Source organism: Neoarius graeffei, chromosome 9 (assembly GCF_027579695.1).
Source record: "Neoarius graeffei isolate fNeoGra1 chromosome 9, fNeoGra1.pri, whole genome shotgun sequence".
Lineage (NCBI taxonomy): Eukaryota > Metazoa > Chordata > Actinopteri > Siluriformes > Ariidae > Neoarius > Neoarius graeffei.
Genome location: NC_083577.1, coordinates 36,401,553 through 36,427,872, shown reverse-complemented (window position 1 = coordinate 36,427,872; position 26,320 = coordinate 36,401,553). Strand labels below are relative to the sequence as shown.

Below are 26,320 nucleotides of genomic sequence, written 5' to 3'. Positions count from 1 at the left end.
TGAACTGAATTTGGGGCTGCAAGGAGTCAGTGTTACCCTGTTCGAGACACAAGACAAGATAGAGGCCATGGTCAAAAAGCTGCGATTCTGGGCATGCTGTGTGAGTGAGAACATGATTCTGTGTTCCCCTACATTGCATGCAAATGAGGTCATCATGGACAAAAATGCTAAACGTCAAATAATTGAACACCTCACCCAACTCGCCGAGCAGCTATGGAAATATTTCCCTACTACAGATACATCCAAGTCCTAGATTCGCTACCCATTTGAAGTGTCACTCTCCGTACCACATCTGGAGCAGGAACAGCTGATTGACCCGTCATCTGACTGAGCGCTCCAGCTGCAGTTCAAACGGCAACCTCCTCGTGGATTTTTGGGCCAAGGCAATGAGCGTATATCCAGCACTGGCAAAGCAAGCCCTGAGGGTTTTGATCCCCCTTCGCCACCACCTACCTGTGTGAGTCAGGTTTCTCTGCTCTTACAACACTGAAGACAAAATATCATCAAAGACTGGATGCTGTTGAGAAGGACTTGCGCATTAAACTGTCAATGATCCCACCAGACATTGGAGAGCTTTTAAAAGATGTGCAGGCCCACCCGTCGCATTAATATGGGTAAGTAGCCCATTTAACCTCCAAACACAACCTCCCCAAAACTAATTAAAAATTGCCGCATAACGTAACTCTCTCTCTGACTGTCCCAGAGCGCTGCACCTGCACTGAATTTGAAAATCCCCTATTTTTGTCAAACTGTGAACCTGTTTGTCCTTGTTCTTTGTTTTATTGTTTTCCATACTTCTGAAGGAGAGAGCTCATAGACCTGTTACGCGTTTTGACTTTGGCATTCTAATTTCATTAAACTTGGTGCCTTATATAAATAGAATGTGTTGCACTTTTTTACGTGTCGGGCATTGGGGGTATGCAAACAAAGTCAAGATGAAAAAGGTGGTGCGCGGAAAAATAAGTTTGGGAACCGCTGACCTATAGTAACTGATAGAACAAGATCAACAACTCAAAAACTCTAACTGTATAAATTTCAAATGGTTTGCAATTAATTGGGCTCCACTGTTCAGACACACAGCTTGTGAACAGGCAAGGCAGGCAACTGCTTGGGGCCCCCCTGGCCCAGGGGCCCCATGAGAGTCGGGGCCCGAGGGCTTATTTATTTTGGTTTTTTTTTTTTTTAATTGTTTTTGTTCTTTACCATTGCATTTTCACATTTGGAATTTAAAAAACTTTGGTTTCATACATTTTTTTGTTGGTGTCAGATTATTTATAACATATTGGTGATGAACACTGGTCAGAAGAGCCCCCTGGAAATTTTTGCTTGGGGCCACAACAGACTCTAGAATCGCCTCTGCCACTGTTTTTATTGTTTCAACCGTGCATCATACCCTCGTCCAATTGAAAGTGTCTTTCAAACACTTTTCTCCCCCATGAGAATTTTGAAAAAAGTTGGCAAGTATGCCTTTCCTATTTTTTTTCTACCTCATTATGTTTATGTCTCACTCTTTACTCTTGCTGGTACCTACTGGCTTGCTGAAAACGATATCTAACTATTTTTATTGCGACAATAAATGCATCGGTCCTATTTTATCAACAGTGTTCTTTGTACTACACACAGAGGTTTACCTCCACTTTCCACCCAGTCAGCAAACAGTTTCCACCCGACAGAACCCAAGGGGAGCAGAATTATTGCGTTCCAATACAGCGCATGTGCAAACATGTACGCATGCGCATTGAAGCTTAATACGTAATTTCAAGCGTAAATAATTTTTTTAAACACTTTGAACTTTTTTGCCATAATTAGTTTTGTAAATCTGCTGCTGTGATATGAATCCATAGAAATGCTGTCTGATAAATGGAGTTATCCTCTACATTACCTCAGGGCTCGACATTAGCACTTGCCCGATGGCCAGGCGGTGTTTTGTTTTTTGTTTTTTTGTTTTTTACATCTTTCGGGCCAGTTCGGGCCACTAAATTTGGCCAAACAGTGGCCCAGGTGGGCCAATACGTTTTCGATACAAATTAAGTTTTATTACTCATTTTACCTAGAATTGTGAAGAAATTGTTCGTAAAATGCATCTTTTCGATACGAGGTCCGCCATCTTTGTTTTCGTCACGCTCCGCGGCAGGACTGTGTCATCTTCGTGCATCTTCGGAGATGTTCGGAAGCGTCATTTTGGTGGGAAAATAGCATCTTGTAGACGAAGACGGTTGCAGCAAGGAGACCATCAGAACGGTGAAATTCAAATAGAAATATGTTCAAACTCCACGCTCCCCAACCTGGCCAAGGGCCAGGTAAACAGTTTAAATATGATCATGTATAAATTAACTACTGGGTGTTAACGAACGGCTTCATTTTGAACTCGGCAGCCAATCAGAGCGTGCGACGTCACACTGTTTACAACTCGCCAAATCGTAAAACAGCATTTCAACACACGCGCTTTAGCTTCAGATGGTGTAAAATCGTTCAGACTTTGTATATTAATATCAATTTCAGGATACACTGCCAAGAAATATGGCTACACGTGTATCAACTTTTAGTGATTAAAGAATGAAGTATAAATGTTGGTTGCTATGACTGAAATAGAAGAACAGATAAAATAATGTGGTAAAATAGATCTGATCCCATATATTATATTATTCAAATATCCAAAAGATGATGAAATATATAAAAATAGCCAAACTAGGTCTACATTAGTTCATTACAACAACAAATAACTATTCTGACCCTCTCTGGTACAGTACAACCAGACCATGCTAAACCCAGTATACCCCCAGTTGCTAGGGTATCTGCTGTTGCCATGGCAACGGTTTATGCAAATGAGCTGAATTTGCAAAAAATGTACTACTAGTTACCCCAAGGACATATCCTGAAAATTTGGTGTTTTATATCGTCTTATTAAAAAAATACAACATTTCACCCCTTTTTGGCTCACCTGAACATACCTGTTAATTAGCAGGTAATTAGGGTTATAAATCACCCCTGAGCAGGTAAGGCTTTGCAAAAATCTCACAAGATTATTCCCCAAAGTTCACCCTTTCAGGAAATGTATGGTTTGTCAGTGATTCTCATGATATTTTAGTAATTAAGAAATAAAGCTTCTTCATGGGCAATAAAAATGCCCATTTAAATCCAGCATGATAAGGGTTAGTATGCCACCCTCACCTTTCATCCAGACTTGGGACTGGCCTGTGTGTGTCTTGTGGCTATTATATAAAGGTGTATTTAAAAAGTTCATTGTACCTCTATTTCTATAAGAATATCTACAGTAATGAGAATTCAATATCTACAATGTTGAGAATATATGAGCCAAAGTTGAAACCATGACAAAAAAGGAAAATGTGTCTACATCACACAGGGTGGGTTACAGGCAAAGCTTATTCTATAAACAAGTTAGTTGCATGGTGAGGCAAAGCTTTGCTTATTCTAAAACTTATACAAACAATTGTTAATGTAAAACAGTAAATCAACAGCATGTGTTAAACGAACAGAGAACAAATTTTAATTTTTAAATGTAACTAAGAAATTGATAGAACAAGAAATGCAAACAATAAAATATCAATGTGAACAAACAATAGAGATATAATAATGTTAACAAAATATGAATCTTATTTTCATTAATTTCACCTTAAAATGCACCAGAATGCACGAATATGAATTGAAAAATCAAAATTTTATGGGGGAGGGCCCCCAGACCCCCCTCTTTCTGCAAGCACCTGTGGCAGCCGTGGTTCAGGTACCGCGCATTCAGGCCACCACATTTTCCATTTGGGCCAGTAACTTTTCAATTCCATTGGCCCAATGGGCCACCAGTGGTAAATGCTTAATGTCTAGGCCTGAGTAGCTAGATCTGGCACTCAGTTTTTATGTGACTGTTGCACAGTGAACAGTGAGCAATGATATGTAAATAATTGACTGATATTATTAATTCAACTCCATGTTGTTTTGGAGTATCTTCTTGTATAAAACTGTTTGAGATGAATGAGAGGTATGAATATGGAAATTAATACATTTTATATTGTGGTAGATGCATGGGCGTAACCACCATAGGCACTGGGGGGGACATGTCCCCCCCCCCCAATATTGGGAAAGTACCAATCTGTCCCCCCCAATATTTGGCGTATTAAATCAATATGAGACAAATAATATGCCATCCTGAACCATGGCTATATAATGAATCCTTCACTTGTTATGTCCGATTTACTTTCAATTTAGGAAGCACAGAGAAACAAACAAACAACTTTGTGACCACCCCCTATCACTGGCGTAAAGTATACCCCCGCAGCCCCCGCCAGGCGGGGGAGGCCGACCGCTAGGGGGGGCCCGTCGCCCGATGTGATTCAATGCACGAAAAAGTCCGATGAAACATGAAAATAATAAACACAACAATGAAGCGTACCAGAGAAAAAAGTGGTGCTCAAAAGCGGCAAATCAAAAAGAAAAAAGAAGAATTTACATCCACACTGCCCAAAATTTAGTCCGTTTTTGGGAGAGTTAGGCCTTATCCTCCAGTTCATGATGCGCTAACAGGTAGGGCCATGGGGGGGGGGGGGATAGTGCAGTTAAAACGAGGCTAATGAGTGAAAAAGTACCTGATTTAAAATGGGATTTGAATAAAAGTTACTTTTAATTATCTTTCTTCTCAATAATTTAATGTTTCTTTTTCTTGAATATTGTTCTCCATGACCACCAGCCATCATCCAACACATTGATCCAAGATAGGTTGGTTATGTAAAATAGTTTAAAAAAAACTGCACGCAAGGTAGCGTAATTTTCTTTAATTTCCGCCAGATTGTTTTATTATTGTGCTGCATTTCATTTTTACTCAGTAGGCCTTTTCAGGCCTGGTTCCATTGTAATTGAATAAGATCTCATCTCATCTCATTATCTCTAGCCGCTTTATCCTTCTACAGGGTCGCAGGCAAGCTGGAGCCTATCCCAGCTGACTACGGGCGAAAGGCGGGGTACACCCTGGACAAGTCGCCAGGTCATCACAGGGCTGACACATAGACACAGACAACCATTCACACTCACATTCACACCTATGGTCAATTTAGAGTCACCAGTTAACCTAACCTGCATGGCTTTGGACTGTGGGGGAAACCGGAGCACCCGGAGGAAACCCACGCGGACACGGGGAGAACATGCAAACTCCACACAGAAAGGCCCTCGCCGGCCCCGGGGCTCGAACCCAGGACCTTCTTGCTGTGAGGCGACAGCGCTAACCACTACACCACCGTGCCGCCATTGAATAAGATACCTAGGTCAAAATTTACCTGAGTAAAATTAAAATTACTCATTTTTATATTACTCATAAAACTTCTCATAACAGTAACGTGAGTAAAGGTTAGTTGCTTGCACCCCTGTGTTTGACAGATTTATTCTTTATGCAAACTTTTACTTAAACTTGTGATGTATTTTATTTAACCATACTCTGGCTTTTAAAACAGTTTCATTTTTATTTTCCTAAACCTTATTGAACCTTATGTAATTATCATTATTAATGTTACTGTTATCGTTACTGCTTACTGAGCTGTATGAACTGTGAGCTTTGTCACATCATACACCATTTTTATTGTTGGATTTATTTGTAATAAATGGATAGCCTACTCTGCTGGTGTACTGAATATGAATGAATTAACAAAACATCTAGGCCTATGGGTTAGGCAGTCCTATACGTGTTTAAATGGGCCTGGGCTGTCAGGGGCTGAGCCCTGGCACTTTTTTCACACTTTTCAGCAATCAAAAGAGAGATATACAGAGAGAGAGTGAGAGGGAGAGAGAGAGGAGGCCGTGGCAGGGTGGCCTTGGGGGGGGGGCCCACACTTTTAGTAGCTGCAGGGGGGCCCCAAGTACTTGTGTTACGCCAGTGCCCCCTATGATTGCGCACTTGGGTCAGCCCATGACGCCGTAGTGCGGCTTAGTTGGTTTGAAAATCCACTCAGTCGGACTGTCAGGTAGGCTGCAGGTGGACACATTCAAATGGCGGTAGCCGCAAAGAAAAGGAAGGACCAACGGGCTGACATTCGCCTTTTTTTCCAGACGAGTCACAGACATGATGAGTCTGTCACAGAGAGTCACAGGCATGATGGAGGAAGGGAACAGACAGAGACCTGCTCTGAAGATGAACTGGTAAAGAGCATTGTATTACGAGTCCTTAAAACAACTTTACATTATTTTTAACCTCATCATAGGCTGCATGTCATCAGTAGGCTAGTAATAAGAGCATACTATCCTTTAATTAAATTTAAATAAATTAAATAAAATCATCATTTTGGTCACTCATAATTATCATTTTGGTCAGTCCCTCTATAAGAGGGATTTCACTGATGTCACCCGAAACCGGAAGTAAACAGACCCTGCGCCATATTGGAAGACCAACAAACTCGTGATTAGGGGGAAATAACGGCAGCGGTATGTGAACCCACGAGAATAAAGTGGAGTGGCAAACGACTTAAACAAACAAATCTGAGCTGTTTTATTTATGATTTATTGGCCCAACAGTAGACTTGAAAGAAACCTGTGTGAGACTTGGCAAAAAACTGTGGATATAATGGATAAGTCTGTGCATGATCTGCGGACACTTTGAGGTAAGCAAACGCAAGAAATTCAGATTTAAAACATGCTAAATTGGCCCCAAGTTGATCTGTATGAGGAGCAAGCCTCCCAGACTGCTACAATTTAATAATAATAATAATAATAATAATAAAGGATGGTTTGGGGCTTGCTCTCCCTCCTGTTATATAAATAAAGCATAGTTGTTGTGTAGGCATATATCATAAATACATATGTATAATTTGGATAAATTAACCTAAATTATGGATACCTTAATAGGAACAAAAAGTATTAATTTTTCAACTGAAAATATATATTATTAAAAGATAAAAATCAACAAGATTACCTTGGCCATAACTATGTGTAGGTTATTCGTAACAACAGCTGTAATATCACGAACCAAGCCACTAACAACATAATTGTAAGCCTGTAGCCCTTTGTAGGCTTTCAAGTCATCAGCAGTGTAGGCACTGGGTGTAAACAACAAATAGTTTACAATGTCTGGGTAGCAAACAGATGGCAGAATTGGTGTCCGGTCCTCCTTATGTTTCCATTCTCCATTGCCCCGAGTCTTATCATATGGGTCAAACCCATCAATCACAGTGAGTTTCTCCACATACCGTGCCCTTTCTGCAGCTGGTAATGTACTCACATAACCAGAATTATCAGCCATCGTGTCACTTCACTCTCGCTCGTAGTTTGTTTTATATTGTGAGTATGTATGTATGTACTTGAGGTCTTCCAATATGGCACCCTAACACAATCTCGTGGTACGGTGACGTCACGCGGTAGCCCTCTATTCTTGAATGCCTCCATATTTTTGGGCCATTTATTTAGATAAAGTCAATATATTTTCTACAAAGTTCTATGTTGTTTTGACCTATTAACCAGGGTAATGCTCCTTTCTATTGCTTTGGTAGCCATTTTTTTGTAGCGATTTGGCATTTCTGCATTTGTTTGAAGTGTGTGTGTGTGTGTGTGTGTGTGTGTGTGTGTGTGTGTGTGTGTGTGTGTGTGTGAGACTAGCTCTGGTGTGACAGATTTTCATGCAATGTTCTACATGTTTTTTGTATGTTGTATTGCGTTACATGTTTTGCAGTTGCACATTCTGTTGTTTTGTGTTTTGCCTGATACACAATAAAAAAACAAGATATAAATGTTAACATGTTCATTGGTAATTGTATTTATCAAAACAATGTTCTAGATAAGCACATCTTTATCAATAGGCCCATATGAAAATTGCGCGAAATGCACTTAAAAATATTTTGGGAAGGGCTCAAATTTGGACCCCCCAATATTTATACCATGGTTACGCCCTTGGGTAGATGCAGCGCTCGAAACTAATGGTGTCCCGACGTCCCGGGGACCATAAAAAATGTCATCGGGACACAAAATTATCATATCTGGGACAATCCCGGGACAATGGGAAAAAAATAGATCTAGAAAAAAAGTTCTACATTAAAGGTGCAGTACAAGATTTTGGAATAACGGTTCCCGCAAGCCATATTTTGACAAGAAACACTCCCACCCCCCGCGTCTCCACCCCTCCTCCCCCTTATAAAGCCTGAGAAAGTCCGGCTTTATAATGGGTGTCTATTGCGTTACACACTAGTGGAGCTCAAGTTAGAGTGTAAAGAGCTTGGAAAAATAGCTCAAACTTTCTCATTTAAACTGTGTTTTCAGCCCCAATTTTCACTCCACACACACAATTTTCTCAAAAGTAGTAGCCACACTTGTCCTGATTCACACAATGTGTCTACCTGAGCGATAGGATTTACAGTTTTTGAATGAGAAGCCTGAAAGTAACGAGAGCACAGCCGCGCAGCCTCATAGACTCCCATTATAAACGTGGCAGAAAAGTCACTCGTTTTTAACTCGCTCTAGTGACCTCATTTTTTACACTACAGACAAAAAAAATTACATCCGTGTGTTCAGGAGAGCCTTGTGGCGCTCACTGTGAAAGAATTTTGTGAATATCTCCTTCCATTTTCGTGTAAATCCCCGTTGTTTGGAAGGAGCGCACTGAAAGAATCCTGCGCTCTGTGCGACACTCTGCTCGCTCTCACACACACACAGAAGGGCCGGGCTAGTCGCGGGCTTCAGTCTGATTGACGTGTCAGTATCCAATCATTTTGAGGTGGTACCTCGATATGATTGGATGGCGTTTTTCCTTTATTTTACACTGTAGACTGGATTAAAATATTTCGGTTTTTGGGTCAAACCTTCTATTGTACTGCTTGCAACATGGGTGTGCATTTCATCCATTGATGGTATGGCTGATGGCTTTCAAAACATCTCTGAATGGGGCAACAGGTATATTACATAAAAATGGATAACGGTAATGGTGAAAATGATAAGTTGGCCTTATATATGCCAACAGATATTCAAAGTATAAGTAGATGAAACGAACATAAAAGGGGTCTTATTTTCAGCTAAAGTGTACTGCAGATGTAGTGAGTTGAAACATTTTCTGAATGAGCTAGTTGGCCCCTTTTAAATAAACGGGTATCTATTCATACAGTGAGATCGCCAAAGTTTAATAAACTGAAAATGCAATAACTAATTTTGAAGTAGATGATGTATTGGACATGTGTCACTTGTGTTTTGTGACTTATTGTAAAAATGATATAAAGGGTTCAAAATCGTATAGTTACAAATATAATAGTAACTTCATATGATAATATTAACCACTGGTTATTTCAGAGAGGAAAAAAATGGGGACACTATTGCTTCCATTCGGGACAATACAACACAGAATTCGGGACCACTGGGGGACACAAAGAAAAGTTAAATTTCGAGCCCTGGGTAGATGTTCCCGTTTATTAAAAAAATAGAAATGGTATGTCCCTAACCAGCTATCCTTCTATCATAATGGAAATCCAATGATGACGTCATATATCGAAAATAGGTGACGGGGTGTTTCCACTTCATGAGGGGAGCATGTCTTATTGATTTGCGTCCGTTGTTCTGTAAAGTTATCCTACCTCTTGGATTTGTCCTACCAAGCCTACTGCGCATGCGCAGAACACATGACGTCATATCTTGGAATTTGGACCGAGTTTTGTCCTACCGATCAGCTGGGCTGATAGAAAATCGGTGAGTATTTCACGCATTTGTAATGCGTAAAGGCCAATTTATGCTGACAACCCAGTCCTCGCAGACAGCGTCTGCGTAGCCCCCCCACCTTCGCAGACGCTCTGCGCGCACCTCCCAAAAATCGTGACCACCGCAGAAGCCTCGCAGACAAGAGGGCTTTGATTGGTCCACTCTACATCCGCTGTACACACACTTCCGCTTCCCTACTTTCCCGGTTTGGTTTGTTTTCACGACCGGCATTTTTAAAAACACGAGCGAAGATGGAGCAGCACGAAGATCGGTTGATCGAGGAAGTAGGTACATCTATACGACTCCAGTTCTAGTCATTATAAAAAATAAAAAAAAGTTCTAGTCATTATAAGTAACCGGAGGATAAACACTCCACTAACCACACCCACCAACTACTCTTAGCGACTTCGCGCCCCCTTGCGTTGTGGCGGTGAATAACATCGCGCACGCCTATTACTCCCCGCTCAACAATAAATTACAACTGTCTGCGAAAAGCTATCTGCGAAAGCCTTATCGCAAGAGCATGCAGAGGCCTTAAGGCCAATTTATGCTGACAACCCAGTCCTCGCAGATAGCGTCGCAGACAGTGTCTGCGTAGCCCCCCCACCTTCACAGACGCTCTGCGCGCACCTCCCAAAAATTGTGACCACTGCAGAAGCCTCGCAGACAGCGTCGCAGACAAGAGGCCTCTGATTGGTCCACTCTACATCCGCTGTACACACACTTCCGCTTCCCTACTTTCCCGGTTTGGTTTGTTTTCACGACCGCCATTTTTAAAAACACGAGCGAAGATGGAGCAGCACGAAGAGCGGTTGATTGAGGAAGTATGTACATCTATACGACTCCAGTTCTAGTCATTATAAGTAACCAGAGGATAAACACTCCACTAACCACACCCACCATAGACGTCGCCAGACCCATTTTAGGGTAGCTCCAGCCACCCTCTCTTATGGCAAAGCCACCCTATATTTTTTGCCCTTTTTAAAATTTATTTATATTTTTATTTTTTTCCCAAAAAAAACAAAGGCAGTAAAGCACTGAACATGAGCCATCAAGAACGCAAGTTAATCCGAACAACAGTTTCTGCTTGCTTATTTATTGTTTAATGCAATATTATTAATATCGTTATGATTCCTCCTCATTGGCTCTGTGTCAAGCATCACGTCGAGTGGTAGGCTAGTAGGACTTAAAAAACTACGCGGGCATTCTGCAGCAGGCGCGGTGCGGGCTTCCATTGAGTTGGGTTTGCAGAGAGTCAGAATTCTATGCTTTCATTTGCAGACACACACGGTGAGATTGTAATTTGATGTCAGTGGTTTGCATTTGCTTAACTTTACCTAGGCTATATTGAGTCTTCTGTAGAATGTTTACATGATGATTTGTGAAGCACTTGCCCTCTTCAGTTTGTGCAGGAATGCATGACACCTACCATTGTTTTTTTTCACATTTTTGTAGTTTAGCTGGTGAAGCTGCTTCAGCAAGCAATTAAATGATGAAAGCAATTTTAAAATAGAATAGAAATGGTGGGAAGTGTGTCCCCAAGGTGTGATGCTCTTAAAATAATGAATTGATTGACAGCCTTAGTAGGTGCTCTGAAAAATGTTCGGCGCGCGCACAATACCTTTAATCCTCTGGGTGCTAAGCTACCCCTGTCTCTCAAACCTAGTGACGTCCCTGACACCCACCAACTACTCCTAGCGACTTCGCGCCCCCTTGCGTTGTGCCGGTGAATAACATCGCGCACGCCTATTACTCCCGCTCAACAATAAATTACAACTGTCTGCGAAAAGCTATCTGCGAAAGCCTTATCGCAAGAGCATGCAGAGGCCTTAATGTGGGCATACTTGCAATTCAGAAACGTATAAAATACAGTACTTATAAACAAACGAAACGATGCCCCGTCATAACTTTGACTGCACAGAGCCCACTGCGTGACAGAATGAGCAAGTTCTCATACAGACTGTTATTATTCAAAACAAGAACACCCTGAAGCGTAAAATATAAAACTTGTCACCCAAATCGTCGAAGTTCGGTAGATAACTTGCAAATTCACTCAATAATAATGGGAATTGGTAGGAAATACGGATATATTGAAACATTACCCATAAATTCACTGATATATCGAGAACTGGTAACGCAGAGGTAGTTTTGTAAATTTGCTGCTGTGATATGAATCCATAGAAATGCTGCCTGATAAATGGAGTTATCCTCTATGTTACCTGGATTTGTTTTTCTCATGATGAAACCAAAAAGGCTTTCTTCAGATTTAAGTACCACAGCATTTACAGAATAAATAGTGGGGATAACCTGAAATCTTACCTGAAATTAAAGTTAAAGAAATCCTGATTTTCTGAAAGTACTTGGGGAAAATGGCAAAATGGTTCCGCACAGGTTATAATAAGCCTGCAGCTACCCTTGGAGTTGCAAAAAATACTTCCCCGGGAGGGAGGGGTGGTGACGTCACACATACGTAACCACTTCTGCTTCTTCTTTCCGATTTATTGGCGGTTGGCATCCACTATGGTGCATTACCGCCACCAACTGTATTATTGCGACATTGCAATGAGGTGTGGCGCTTCAATGGAGGAGTGACAAAAAAAAAAAAAGATAAATAGAATTAACTAAATCCTGTCAAAAATGCCAGTATTCTTCAGGAACATAAGAACAAATCTCCAAGCTGACGGTACTGAAAAGGCAAATAATCTCTCAAGAGTGAGACTGGTCTCCCCTAGTTCTCGAACCTCTTCTAGTAGAACGCTTCTCTGTCTACTGTATGCTTGGCATTCTAACAAAACATGTCTAACAGTCTCCATTTCGCTGCAGTTAACACAGTGACCTGTGGCATGCTTGCCAATGATGTAGAGGTTATGATTTAGTCTAGTGTGTCCTATCCTAAGTCTTGTTATAACTTGCTCTTCTTTCCGACTCCAAGTATCCTGTCTTCTAGTGGGAACCTTTTTTTTGTACAGTGCGCAGAAAGCTGCCCTTACTCTCCCTGTCCCACTGCCCCTGCCATAGTCCTAGCATTTTAGTGACTATGATGGTCTTAACTTCTGCTTTACTCAGTGGGATATTAAACTGTGCCTCAAATTTTAAAGCATTTTTGGCAAGCTGGTCTGCAACCTCATTCCCTTCAATACCTGAATGAGATGGAACCCATAAGAAATTAACCAGAATATCTTGCTGATGCAGTCTGAAGAGACTTTGAAGGACATCGTACAGTAGGTCAGGTCTACACACTGACTTGCCATGTAAAATACTGGTCAATGCTGACATAGAGTCAGAACATATAACATTATATCTAGTTTTAACCTCTTCAATCCATTCCAGTGCAAGACAGATTGCAAATAATTCTACTGAGTAAACTGCTAGGTGGTCAGACACCCTTTTTGATATTTCTTTGTTATATTTTGGGATAAAGACTGCAGCCGCAGTCTTCCCTGTTTCAGGGTCTTTAGAGCCATCTGTAAAAATCTGAACCCCTTCAGGATATTTGTTTTGTATGTGCACATTAATCAAATAATTCACATCACTGTCCTCCCCAGCATCCTTACGCGTTTTAACTAAGTCAAGATCCACCATAGGCATAATAAACAGCCAAGGTGGAATAACCGGTAGAGGTACCACAGAACTGTGGGTCAACTCAGGCCAAGTTCCTCAGCCTGACCATTCCCAACCCACCCAAAACTATTAAAATCTGCCTTACCATGTTCCCAACATTGATTTAAAATGTACTTGGTAGGGTGAGCCTCTTTATGACCCTGTAAGTTCGTCCAGTACACTGCCAGCTGCTGACGTCTTAAGGACAAAGGCAATTCCCCTGCTTCTACCTGAAGAGCTGGAACTGATGAGGTCTTAAATGCCCCACTACACACTCGTAATGCCTGTGCTTGAATTACATCAAGCTTCAGTAAATGTGTCTTTGCTGCTGATCTATATGCTATACATGCATAATCTAATGTAGACCTGATAAGTGCAATATATACCTGTTTAAGTGACATCATAGTGGCACCCCAATCACTTCCCACTGGACACCTAAGTATATTTACTACCTTTTTACATTTAATAACTATTCTCTGAATGTGATCCTTGAAAGTCAGTTTGCAATCCATCCAAACCCCTAAAAACCTTACTACCTCCACTTGTTTGAGTGGCTGCCTATACAGGGTAATTTGTACAGGAGGAATGTTTCTTCTCTTGGTAAAGCATATAACCTGTGTCTTCTCTACTGAAAAACGAAAGCCCCATTTAGTGCCCCAATTCTCCACAAGACTGACTGCTGCCTGAAGTCTCTTACTAATGTAAGCTGAATTTCTGCCCTTGACCCACAGTGCTCCATCATCTGCATACAAAGATTTTCCAATATTAACGTCTATGTCTAAAAATATGTCATTAATCATTACACTAAACAACAGAGGGCTGCATACACTGCCCTGAGGAACTCCATTATCCACAGGATATGTGTTAGAATGTGACTGTCCAACACGCACCTCAAGGGTTCTATTTAACAGAAAATCCATCACCCAGTTATACAGCCTACCACTTATTCCCATTGCCTCTAATTTAATAAGGAGTCCCTCACGCCATAGCATGTCATACGCCTTTTCTATGTCAAAGAAAACTGCAAGAACTTGCTCTTTGTTTGCTTGAGCCTTCCTTATTGTATCTTCCAGACACAGCACACCTATCACACACCTATCACAAGTGAGTCAGGAACTGACTCACTTCCTGTTTGGAGAGTTACCTGTTGTGCTGCTGAATTGGGTAAAATAAATCCACAAATATCTCTGTAATCCTTGCTTTGATAACAAATCTTTTTAAAGGAGCTTTTAAGCAGAAGAACTGAAACCTTGTTGGGGCAAATTTGGAAGATTTTGGAAAGTCTGGGACTGTTTTTTTTTTAATTAGAGCTGGTGTTGGGTCTAGACCCAAGACAAAATGGCTGGTTGGAAGGGGAACAAAGAAAGAGGGGAGAAAGACTATGATCAAACTGTATCAATGGTACATCTATAAGAACTGCTGGAACAACAAAAACTCTTTTACAAAGAACTTTTATTACAGCAGGAAAGCAATTTTAAAACTTGTGTTAGTACCATTATGGAGACATGTAATAAAAGGATTGATGACATGCTAAAAGACTTGCAAGACTTAAGAACAAGTTTACAATTTACACAAAAGGAGTTGGATGATATTAAATGTGAAAATAAAGGAATTCAAGCTAGCTGTAAATCACAAAGAACAGATATTGATCGACTGGCTGAATCCATGCTGATATTAGACGAAAAAGCTGACATCCTCGACAGGCAAGCAAGGAGAGCAAATATAATCATCGATGGAATTCCAGAGGTAGAAAAAGAGAACAATTTAGCCACAGAAGAAAAGGTTCTGGAAATATTCAAAGAGAAACTCAACTTGGACCCAAAGACAATCACAGTGGAACAAGCATGGCGTACTGGAAATGTGAATATCTCTAGCAATGGCACTCAAGGCAGGCCACGTCCAGTCATCGTGAGATTCCATCGTACAAAGGATAGAGACATGGTACTAAGGAACGCAAGAAAATTGAAGGGGACTAGGATTTTTATAAATGAGGATTATCCAGAGTCGGTGAGACAAAGAAGGAAGGAGCTCTTGCCTAAAATGAAAGAAGCCAGAGAGAGGGGGGACATTGCTTTTCTGCGCTATGACAAACTAATAATCCGGCAAGGAGAGAAAAAAGACTCCACAGACGAGTAATAAGATATGACACTCAAAAAAGGACTTTCGTTTTTTTACTGACACAAATGTTTTCTACTGCAGGGCTACCCAAGAAGGGACTGAAAGTAGCTTACTTGAACATTTGCAGTTTGAGAAACAAAATCACTGACATTGAAGAACTCCTAACCTCTAATTCTGTTCATATTCTGGCTATCTCAGAGACTCATCTTGACGAAACTTTTAGTAATGCTGCAATGTCTATTTCAGGTTTTAATATGTACCGTAGAGATAGAAATTGTCATGGTGGTGGAGTAGCCTTTTATGTTCAAGATCACATTCCTGTAAAAGTAAGAGAAGACCTAGAACCAACTGATATTGAAATAAGGTGGTTGCAAATCCACTTACCGTATCAAAAGGATATATTGGTGGGTTGTTGCTACAGACCTCCCAGTGCAAATATTGGTTATATAGATAAATTGAATAGTATGCTTGATCAGGTATATGACCTAAGCATGGAGGTCATCCTAACAGGTGACCTAAATATAGATTGGCTGCTACCACATTGTCCTTTAAAGCAGAAGCTCATGAACATAGCCAATTCATGTAGTTTAAAACAGATGGTGAAGCAGCCAACTAGAATAAGCATCAACAAAAGAGGTATTACGACATCGTCCTGTATTGACCACATTTATGTCAATAGAAAAGAAGTATATTCGAAAGCTATTTCAGTTCCTGTAGGTTACAGTGACCATAATTTAGTGGCTATTGCAAGGAAGGGAAGTGTACCAAAGGCTAAGCCAAGAGTCATTTTGACAAGGACTCTTAAAAGGTTTTCTGAGGAGGCTTTCTTAAATGATATTTGTAAGATAAACTGGTCAAGTGTACTTGAGGAGGAGGAACCAGACACAGCATTAAATGTATTTATGTCCAAGTTTGTGCCGGTGATAGACCAGCATGTGCCGGTTAAAAAGATGACCTTAAGAACCTTTGGAGCACCTTGGGTGGACGAAGAACTTAAACAACAGATGGCACTGAGGAATGAGGCAAAGGCAATAGCCAACAAGACCAGTAGCGTAATTGATAGAAGACAATATTGTAAATTAAGAAATTATGTCACTAAACTTAACCTGAAGAAAAAGAGAGCATACTTGACGTCACAGTTAAGTAAATTTAGCAGTGATGGGGAAAAAATATGGAAAACGTTGAATAGTATGTTGGGGAATAAAACACCCTCACAACCAACATTCATGGAGAATGATGGGACATTCATCACAGATCCAATAAAAATTGCCAATCATCTAAATACTTATTTTCATAACAAAGTGGCTAAATTAAGGAAAGAACAATTATCAAAGGGGAGTAATGACTCCAACCCTATGATAATGCAACTAATTAAGGAGCAATCTTGCAGCTTTCAGTTTGCCAAAGTGGAGGAAGACATGGTAAGCAAGTTAATTAATGCATCTTGCAAGGACCAACAAGCAGGTATTGACAATATAGATGGAAAGTTTCTGAAAATGGCAGTGAGTTACATCTCCCACCCCATATGCCACATATTCAATGTCAGCTTAAAGAGTGGCATTTTTCCCCAAGTTTGGAAGGAAGCAAAAATTATACCACTACCTAAAGATAAAAAGAAAACTTTTACACCATCAAATAGCAGACCAATAAGTTTGCTCCCTGCACTTAGTAAAATATTTGAGAAAATTGTTTTTAATCAAATACAATTTTATTTTTCTGAGAATAATCTGTTAACAGAATTTCAACATGCCTACAGAAAAGGGTTTTCAACATGTACAGCTTTAACCCAAATGACTGATGACTGGCTGCGAGAAATTGATAACAAAAAAATATGTGGTGCTGTCTTGTTAGATTTCACTGCAGCATTTGATGTCATTGATCATGGATTGTTACTTCAAAAGTTGGAGAGGTATGGTTTCAAAACGTCAGCTTTAAATTGGTTTAACAGCTATCTAACAAATAGATCCCAGAAAGTTTATTTTAATGGCAGTTTCTCAAGTAGTGTGAATGTAGACTGTGGTGTGCCACAAGGCAGCTGTTTAGGACCTTTGTTGTACTCCATTTTTACAAATGATTTACCTTTAGCTGTACAAAACGCAAAAATTGTAATGTATGCAGATGATACTTCCATTTATACATCTGCAAAAACATCAGCCGAACTGACACGTTTTAAATAAGGTGCTAGGAGCAATAGAAAGATGGATAAAACAAAATAGACTTGTTCTCAATATATCAAAAACTAAAAGTATTGTTTTTGGCTCTAGTCATTCATTGAGTCATGACTCAGTACTTAATCTCGGTATTAATAAAGAACAAATTGAACAGGTAAAGGAAGTAAAGCTACTTGGAGTCATCATAGATTCCAGACTGTCCTGGTCTAAACAGATTGACCACATGGTTAAGAAAATGAGTAGTGGCTTGGCATTACTCAGACGTAGTGGCCAGTTCCTTACCCAGGAACTTAGAAAGAGGATTGTATGCTCTTTGGTTTTAGCGCAGATGGATTACTGTAATATTGTGTGGTCAAATGCCACCAAAGATCACCTAGCTAAACTTCAGCGAGTCCAAAACAAGGCAGCACATCTTGTTCTTCAATGTTCCTACACAACAAACATCAATTACATGCACTCAGTTTTACAATGGTTAAGAGTGGAGGATAGGTTTTATGTCTCCTTATTAACATCAACCTGGGCAGTTTTACATAACAAGACTCCATTAAATCACTATAATCTGCTCTATAAAAGTTGTGACATTCATACATATAACACAAGGCTTGCAGCAGCAGGGCGACTGAGCGTCCCAAAGATTAATACTAATGCATTTATACGCACTGTTGAATACAGATCAATTAAAGCATGGAATAAGCTGCCAATCAAGTTAACTACATTGAATAGTAAAGTGGTTTTCAAAAAACACGTAAAAAAATATCTGAGCCTATCATATATAAAATAGGTTAATATAGAATCGAGGTAGAGATTTTTCAGGTTTAAAATCATTATTAAAGTAATTAAATTATATGGGTTTTTTTTCTTCAATTGATGGTTGATTGAATGAATGTATTGAATTGTATAGAATTTTAACTGTATATGATTTTATTGTTGGACCCCAGGAAGAATAGCTGGGTCTGTGCCCAGCTAATGGGGATCCTAATAAACTAATAAACAGCACAGGATCCATAGTCATCCTTCCTCTACGAAAACCACTTTGGTAGGAACTGATTAAACCCCTCTTTTCTACAATATAAGACAACCTATCTGTGACCATCTGCTCCATTAACTTACAGAGGTTAGAGGTCAACGCAATCGGCCTGTAGCTTGATGCCTCACTCTTTTCCTTACCTGGTTTCAAAATCGGAATCACAACAGAGTGTTTCCAAGCTAATGGAATACTCCCTGTTTCCCATATCAAATTAAACAACTGAAAAATTACCATTTGTGCTTGAGGACACAATTTATCCACCATTACATAGCAAATTTCATCTAACTCCATTTAGAGCCCGCTTCAACTCAAACATAGAAAATGGCACATCAAAAGCCTCATCTGCAACAGCCTTTTTCTCTAGAACATTAGGATGCAGCCTTACCAGTTCTTCTCTAGCCACTCTGACCTCAGGAGGTAAATTATCCACACCATGGATTCTGACAAACACTTTCGCTAAAGCTTCTGCTTTTTCCTTAGCTGTTCTCATAATTTCACCATTAAGTTGTAAAGCTGGTAAGGAATATTCCCTCCTTATTCCTCCCATTCTTCTTATCATCCCCCATACATCATTAATTGCGGTCTCTCTTCCAATAGAGTCACAGAATTCTCTCCATCGCTCTCTCTTTGCCTTCCTTATCACCCTCCTAACCATAGCTTGAGCTTTTTTATACTCAACTAAATCAGCAAAAGAAAAGGTTGATTTGACCTTTTTAAACATACGTAACCACGTCTAATTTGCATACGGATGTAGCCGGATAAAGCAATAATTGGACGAGGCTGAACTAAATATCGTGAATTTTAGTCACGATGCCGAAGGCACAGGCAAATAATTGCTTGCAAGACACTTAAAAAAAATCATGATATTTTGTGATGATGATGATGATAAGCCCTTTATTGTCACTAGTCACATGTACCAGCGAAATTAGCCGTCAACCTGTCCGTACATATACAACATGCAATTGACATAGGGTAGACAGGACAGGAAGACAGGGATGAAGATAAAAGGAAACACAACATGAGGAGAGATAACGAAAAAAAGAAACCCCCCCCCCCCCCCCCCCCCCCCACACACACACACACACACACACACACTATGCTCCTGTCAGGAGTACAGTGTGGGAATATTTAAAAAACCTTTGCACATTAAGCACACAATAACACAAGTACACTTTAAACACGGGACTTGAAGGGGGGAATCAGGGGGAGGGGAGGAGGTAATCCAGCGCAAGCAAGCAGCCGTCTGCTCCTGCAGCCATGAAGGCGCTGGTCACCAGGGCTGGCACAAGCCTTTAAGGGGCCCTAAGCAGAATTTGATTTGGGGGCCCCCCACACCACCAAAACTACACTGCTAGCTGCCTTATTATTTCTTAGGCTACACAGTTAGTCTAGTTAGTCTAGCCACCCACCATAATCTGCGTTTTTAGTTGGTTTACATTATACTGCAACTTGTGGCTATTGCAATATCAAATATTCAGAGTGATGTGGCATATTTGTAAGTAAAACAACAAATCAGTAGACAAGACACTGTATATGTAAACAAGTTAACCAGTTTATTTTGCACTAATGTGCAAAACAAAACCTAACATACACAGTTCTTACAAACAGTACTTAGTACTTGTACTTGTAACCGTTATTAAATAACAAATAAATAAATCTTAAAATCTGGAATAAACCTTACATCTTAAAAGAAATCTTAAATAAATTCACAAAATGAACAGAGAAATTTGCAGCATAATAACATCAACAATAACACAACAACAACCTATTATGTTGCACTTAAAACTATTTATAGGAGAAAATATGAAAACTCGCCTAAAATAACTCACTGTTCGGAAAGACAACACTTGTTCTTTTTCCTGTCATCATCAGTGCTTGATCATTTCCCTTCAAAATCTATGTTTCCTGGCTTTTTGGGAGGCAAAGTCATCAATGACGTCATTATAGGAGATCTCCCGACCAACTTTGCTATTGATACTTATAAGTGCAAGCCCACTGAGTCTTTCCTGTGCCATTGTAGATCTCAAGTAGCTTTTGATTGATTTTAGTTTTGAAAAGCTCCGTTCTGCTGATGCTACAGTTACTGGGAGAGTGCAAGCAATCCTAAGAGCTACCCAAAGATTGGGGTATAACTCACAGATGTCATTATGAGACAGATAGGTCAGTAGTTCAAACGCAGTGATTTTTGACTGGGGGAGTTCAAGAAGACTCTTTATTTCTAGAGCCAGTGCATTGCCATCCACATCAGAGTCTTCTGCACATGTAAGTCTGTCTCCAAGAATCTTACACTGTTCCCTCAGTGTTTGTGCATCAAGGTCACTGAAGTTTAAGAAGTTTAAGCACACCAAAGTTGTTCCTAACTTCCCCCAAAGACTGAAAGCAGTCCTCTAAAGACTGAATAGCACAGTCTACCTATGCATTAAAAAAGCATACTTCAAGTCTTTTCATTGCATCAGCAATGGGCTCATCAGGTGCCTCATAGGCAAAGTGTTTTTTTGTGGACCTTAACCTCTTGTCCTTCAATACTGGCTCAGTATTCATTTCCTCACAGATCTCTTTTGCAGAGTTCTGTGCATCATGGAAACCAGTTCTCCTGTACCTGATCAAGCTATCCTTATTTTTCTGAATGAGATTCACTGCAACATCAAGTTGCATGTTGGCTGACTGTAGGAGTTTGCTTGTAATATTAATCCTGGACAAAATGTCATGCCAAACAACACAGCAGATTTGAAATCTAAATGACCCCACTTCCTCAGCAAGGGAATGGGCCTCAACTTTCACCATGGAGTCATTGGCATCTTCTGTGATCTCTAACAAGGCTTCCCTCACCTGATTTGACTGGAAGCGCAAAGGTTCAATGCTCTTCAAGCGACTTTCCCATCATGTGTCACTCCATGATTTAAGTGCGATGTGTGCATATTTCTGCAAAATGGCCCATCTTTGAGTTGAGCCAGAGAAAAGACAGTACAACTTCTCAACAATGCCAAAGAAAAGGGTGGCATCCTTTGATGTTTTAGCTGCATCTGAAACTGTCAAATTAAGAGTATGTGCACTACAAGGTACATAAAAAGCACGTGGGTTCTTTTCCAATAACCTAGCATCCTCGGACAACATGAAGGTGTGAAGGTGGGATTGAGGAGATCCTCAAAGTATTCCTTCCACTGTTGGATGATGTCCCCAGTTGAGGTCAACAGCACTCCATCCTCGCTGTAAACAGTAGGGTCAGAGCACTGTTTTCCTTTCCTGAGCTGTCGAATGGTTTGCCAGAATCTCTTCGAGGCTGGCCGAAAATCACTTTCCATGGCCTCTCCGAGCTCTTCCCACACCCACGTTTTTGCTTCAGTGACTGCCAGAGCCGCATTCCGCTTGGCCCGTCGGTATCTGTCAACCAAGCCCAATAGGACTCCTTCTTCAACTTGCCGGCTCCCCTCACCACAGGTGTCCACCAGCGTGTTCAGGGATTACCGCCATGACAGGCACCAACAACCTTGCAGCCACAGCTCTGCATGGCCGCCTCAGCAATGGAGGTGCGGAACATGGTCTGTTAGCTTTAGCTACATGTTATATACTGTATATGGAATGGAGTACCTTCTTTTTCCAGAAGAGACCCGACATGGAAGAACCATTTTTAAAAAGTAATAAAGCAAGAAAATCTTCTTTGTGTGCAAAGCCTTTTTCCTGACATCAGCTCTTGGGAACAGAATGCTGTGAAAGCCGAAATCATTTAACCTGAAAGGACTTTGACCTGCACTGTGGGCAAGACGAGATTTCTTATCAGAAAATTCAGAGTTCATGTAGCTTGTCAAACAGGTTTCTGATGAGTTTGTAGCAGGCTTGTTCTAAAGATGGCTTCCCTTTTGGGCACTCTCATTTTCTGTTAGAATTTGGTAAAGAAAAAAAATATATTATTTACCAGCTTAAGTTTGGTCCGTATCATGAAACACTGTGACCAAGGTATCATGAAATACTGACCTCTGGGTCTCGGTCAGTATTTTCAAGACCTCGGTCACAGTATTTCACGACACGGACTGACCTTAAGCTGGTAAATTACAACCCCGATTCCAAAAAAGTTGGGACAAAGTACAAATTGTAAATAAAAATGGAATGCAATAATTTACAAATCTCAAAAACTGATATTGTATTCACAATAGAACATAGACAACATATCAAATGTCGAAAGTGAGACATTTAGAAATTTCATGCCAAATATTGGCTCATTTGAAATTTCATGACAGCAACACATCTCAAAGTTGGGACAGGGGCAATAAGAGGCTGGAAAAGTTAAAGGTACAAAAAAGGAACAGCTGGAGGACCAAATTGCAACTCACTAGGTCAATTGGCAATAGGTCATTAACATGACTGGGTATAAAAAGAGCATCTTGGAGTGGCAGCGGCTCTCAGAAGTAAAGATGGGAAGAGGATCACCAATCCTCCTAATTCTGCGCCGACAAATAGTGGAGCAATATTAGAAAGGAGTTTGACAGTGTAAAATTGCAAAGAGTTTGAACATATCGTCATCTACAGTGCATAATATCATCAAAAGTTTCAGAGAATCTGGAAGAATCTCTGTGCGTAAGGGTCAAGGCCGGAAAACCATACTGGGTGCCCGTGATCTTCGGGCCCTTAGATGGCACTGCATCACATACAGGCATGCTTCTGTATTGGAAATCACAAAATGGGCTCAGGAATATTTCCAGAGAACATTATCTGTGAACACAATTCACCACGCCATCCGCTGTTGCCAGCTAAAACTCTATAGATAGTTTTCACATGACGTCACAGAGTCGGGGATTCCCTGGTGGCGGCCATCTTGGAGGGCAAGCTTACCGTACGGGTCACTGAGCACACATTGTAGCGCGCGAGTTACATTCATTTATATATTATTTACATTTATTTAAAGCTAGCAATGGTGTAAACTTGTTGTATTCACGGCTGTCGTAATAGGTCAGATGATGAAGTCAAGCGGAGCTTTTATGGAATTCCCACTGTACGGGAGCACGAAGGCGAGCAAACAAAGAAACTCAGCATACAAAGGAGAAATCTATGGCTTGCGAGAATCAACCGCAAGGATTATCAGCCTTCCAAACACAGCAAAGTCTGCTCCGATCATTTTATAAGTGGTAAGTTGTTTAAATAAACAATCAATTGTGTTTAAGTTTGTTTTTGGAAACCAAAACATCATGTGAACAATCTCTGGAGAATGCCTAACTGGAACCGCTGAGTGTACGTTTACATTGTAATGTACACTTAATATCGCTCATTTGTCACATTTCTATTTGAAACTTGTCACTTCACTCACGCAAGGGTCATTTATGAAAAACATTTTAGGTCTATTCTGTAGTCTTGAGCAGTGTGCAGGACTGCGCAAATGTGCGCAGCTTCCCGATTTAAACTGTTTTTTTCTCATCCTTATACTTCCTGTTTCATGGACTGTAACGGATTTGCTTATTTAGTAATTGTAATACAGAATTTACTTTGAAATTATAATCAGACACTCCAACGCCCCCCCTAAAAAAAAAAATCGGATCTCCGCGATTCAGGCGGCATCCGCCAAAAGGCGCGCTGTGAATATATAAAGTTGTATATATCAGACAGCCTTTAAAGTTTGATGAAGTCAGTTTCAGGCTTTGGAGCAGGCTTTGGCAGTTTCAGGCTTTGGCAGCCCTGTATAGTCACTTGAAAATGCATCTTTGTCCACTTCGTAGGGGTCAGTTCCCCCAGTCAAGGCCAGTTTGGCTGCATACCGTGAGATGTGTATCTATATACTTTTGTTTGCTTGATTTTGCTGACATTGATCTTTATTTTAGAAAACTGACTATATAACTTCATAAATTCGTCCGAGATAATGTAGCCAGTAGTGGCGATGGTCCGTTTTGTTTGCCCTCCAAGATGGCGGCTGGGGGGTGTTCCCCGGAATGCCGTGACGTCAGTGAAAACTATCTATAGTTCAAAGAAGAAGCCGTATCTAAACATGATCCAGAAGCACAGACGTCTTCTCTGGGCCAAGGCTCATTTAAAATGGACTGTGGCAAAGTGGAAAACTGTTCTGTGGTCAGACGAATCAAAATTTGAAGTTCTTTATGGAAATCAGGGACGGCGTGTCATTCGGACTAAAGAGAAGGACGACCCAAGTTATCAGCGCTCAGTTCAGAAGCCTGCATCGCTGATGGTATGGGGTTGCATTAGTGCATGTGGCATGGGCAGCTTACACATCTGGAAAGACACCATCAATGCTGAAAGCTATATCCAGGTTCTAGAGCAACATATGCTCCCATCCAGACGACATCTCTTTCAGGGAAGACCTTGCATTTTCCAACATGACAATGCCAAACCACATACTGCATCAATTACAGCATCATGGTTGTGTAGAAGAAGGGTCCGGGTACTGAACTGGCCAGCCTGCAGTCCAGATCTTTCACCCATAGAAAACATTTGGCACATCATAAAACGGAAGATACGACAAAAAAGACCTAAGACAGTTGAGCAACTAGAATCCTACATTAGACAAGAATGGGTTAACATTCTGTAGCGATTCACTATGCGTGGGTGGAGCACAGAGGACGGCAGGACAGAGATCAGGTTTGGAAATAGCCTTTATTGCCACACTTTTCAGTCTAACAATTATTGCAAGATTACAGACGTGCCCACACACACAAGCGGCGTCTGGTTCGGCGAAGAGCCCCTCTGCTCTCGCTCTCCCTCCTTAAGTAGGGCGCGGTCACTGGGAAGACACACACAAACACAGGTTAATTGATGTCAGGTGTAGTGATTCTGCCACTTACCTTCCTTGACTCCGCCCTCCTGTCACAGACCGGTGCTTGGCCACGCCCCCGCTGCCACATACCCCCACCGCCCGACTCAGGCCTGGCGGCCGTCTGGCCTGCAGCCAACTCCCCCCCCCTTGACAGGAGACGAAGTCCGCTGCGACCATCTGTGCCCCCAGCCTGTGGACCACCTTTAAATTAAAGGGTTGGAGTGCCAGATACCAACAGGTGATCCACGCGTTGGCATCCTTCATGCGGTGGAGCCACTGGAGGGGCGCGTGGTCCGAACAGAGGGTGAAAGGGCGCCCCAGCAGGTAGTACCGGAGAGCGAGGACCGCCCACTTGATGGCCAGACACTCTTTCTCTATGGTGCTGTAGCGCCCCTCACGCACCGACAGCTTCCTGCTGATGTACAGGATGGGGCGGTCCTCCCCCTCCACCTCCTGGGACAAAACCGCCCCCAGCCCTCTGTCTGACACTGCAACGTAAAGGGGAGAGAAAAGTCAGGGGAGTGTAAAAGTGGCCCCCCACACAGTGCAGCCTTTACCTCAGAAAAAGCCCGCTGGCATTGCTCCGTCCACTGGACCGGATCTGGTGCCCCCTTTTTAGTGAGAACAGTCAGCGGGCTGGTGACGTCTGAATAATTAGGTATAAACCTTCGATAATAGCCAGCCAGCCCCAGGAACTGTCTCACCCCCTTTTTGGTCTTGGGCCTCGGGCAGGCCGCAATTGCTGCGGTCTTGTTAATTTGGGGACGCACCTGCCCGTTGCCCAAGTGGAAGCCCAGATACCGTACTTCCACCCGCCCAATCGCACACTTCTTTGGATTGGCTGTGAGACCCGCTTGCCTCAGCGACTTAAGGACGGCCCTCAGATGTTCGAGGTGCCTCGGCCAGTCATTACTATAGACGATGATGTCGTCAAGATAGGCGGCCACGTAGGTGGTGTGGGGGCAGAGGACCCTGTCCATCAGC

General features: G+C 41.4%; 1 protein-coding gene and 1 long non-coding RNA gene across 3 annotated transcripts in view; one reads left to right on the top strand and one right to left on the bottom strand.

Annotated features, from left to right (window-relative positions):
* The window catches only part of LOC132891630 (gamma-glutamylaminecyclotransferase-like), a 51,704-nt gene extending 39,602 nt beyond the window's left edge, over window positions 1-12,102 (bottom strand). Inside the window, exon 1 of the mRNA XM_060929394.1 lies at window positions 11,986-12,102. The gene's annotated coding sequence lies outside the window, so the exon portion shown is untranslated. The remainder of the gene's footprint in view (window positions 1-11,985) is intronic.
* Window positions 1-26,320, top strand: part of LOC132891631 (uncharacterized) — a 123,839-nt gene that overhangs the window by 56,436 nt on the left and 41,083 nt on the right. The window contains exon 3 of one of the 2 annotated variants that reach the window (XR_009655345.1): window positions 6,049-6,138. The exons of the other annotated variant lie outside the window; for it this stretch is intronic. This is a non-coding gene — a long non-coding RNA (uncharacterized LOC132891631). The remainder of the gene's footprint in view (window positions 1-6,048; window positions 6,139-26,320) is intronic. 2 annotated transcript variants of the gene reach the window in all.